General features: G+C 56.5%; 1 protein-coding gene across 1 annotated transcript in view; it reads left to right on the top strand.

Moving 5' to 3' along the window:
* Positions 1 to 1,491, top strand: part of LINGO3 (leucine rich repeat and Ig domain containing 3) — a 14,551-nt gene that overhangs the window by 8,756 nt on the left and 4,304 nt on the right. The gene's annotated exons all lie outside the window — the stretch shown is intronic.

The raw sequence follows: 1,491 nt of genomic DNA, 5'->3' as shown, positions 1-1,491 counted from the left end.
GAGGAGGTCCCGACGCCTCCGGGGCAGGCTGCTGAGGCCCTGTCCTCCGTTCCTGGGTGAGGGGACAGTTTCCCCCTGACTATAGTGAGCAGCAAACAGGGAACTGGGAGTGACCTCAGACGTGAGGATAGGTTTAGGGTAGGAAGTTGCCAGAGGCGTGGAATGGGTGTCTGAACAGGGAACCATCTGTTCTGGCGCTGTCGTCTCTCCTGGGACACAGCCTCTCCTCATGCTGTCCAGGGCAACAGCAGGGAGCAAATGACCCAGGAGGACAGTCTGGGAAGGCAGGCCTGCCTGGCGGGGTTCTGCTCCTTGCCCGGGCCAGAATTAAAGACCTTTGCAGTGGGGGGTGGGCACAAGCCACAGCTCTGGCTCCCTCCCTTGGCCTCCTCACCACATTCCCCAGCTGGGGACAGGGATGAGGACCGATGACCTCCTGGAGACCAGGAGTCCCTCGATTTTCTCACAGCGTCACCACGTTCTCGACTCCGGCGGCTCCCTTCCCAACCCATCTCCGACTCCGATCTCTGCCTCTGTCTCCTCGCGGCCTTGTTCCCTCCGTGCGCGTCCAGACGTGCGTCCACGTTGTCCTTGCCATAAGGACACCCGCCATTATCTCAGGGCCACCCGACTCCATGACCACCTCCCGACTGATCGCATCCGTGTCCAAATGAGGCCCCGTTCCCAGAGACCCGGGTCACCACTTGTACGTGTTCTTTTGGGGGTGGGGGAGACACAGCACCATCCGCTGCGGGGGCTCAGCTCACATGTCATCCTTCCTGGACTGGAGTCTCTTTGCCACCTACCCCGGTCACCCTGGTCACCCGTCCACACTGCTTCCGCTCACAGCCTCTCACCGTGCGTCTTCTCGTCATGTCACCTGCGTGTCAGGCAAGTGCTGTGTCTCAGGCCCAGTTCTAGGCCCTGATGAAGACGAAGGCCCCAGGGCGTTTACAACCCAGTTGGGGGAACAGACAACAAACGGAGATTTATTACGCACTATGGTTTCATGCGATGGTTGGGCTCATGCGGACAGTGACGGGGGAGGACAGGATGGGTGGGGGACCGGAAGGCCTCGAGGGGCAAGGCACCACCTGTGCCCCCAGCGGGCAGTGTCTGTCCTGATCTCTGGTGTATTCAGATCCTGGTATAAAACTGGCACTCAATAATGGTGTTTTTTTTGGAGGGGGAGGTAGACCAAAATTTTTACATTATATTCGTATGGTTCTTCTGCAGTTTAATAAATGTTCTCTTTTTTAATTTTTTAAACTGAGATAAAATTCACCCTTTTAAGGCACACAGTGCAGTGATTTTAGTACATTTACAAGGTTATGCAACCATCACCACTATCGAATTCCAGAACATTCCATACCCCAAAAGAAGTCCTGTCCCCCTTAGCAGTCACCCCCGCCCCCTCCCCTGACAACCAGGAACCCACTTCCTGTCTGTGGACCTGCCCGTTCTGGACATTTCTCCTAAATGGCATCTCGC

This window comes from Pteropus medius, unplaced genomic scaffold, assembly GCF_902729225.1.
Source record: "Pteropus medius unplaced genomic scaffold, Ma_sr-lr_union100, whole genome shotgun sequence".
Taxonomy (NCBI): Eukaryota; Metazoa; Chordata; class Mammalia; order Chiroptera; family Pteropodidae; genus Pteropus; species Pteropus medius.
The sequence above is the reverse complement of the archived record's forward strand: the minus strand, read 5'-3'. Positions and strand labels throughout refer to the sequence as shown.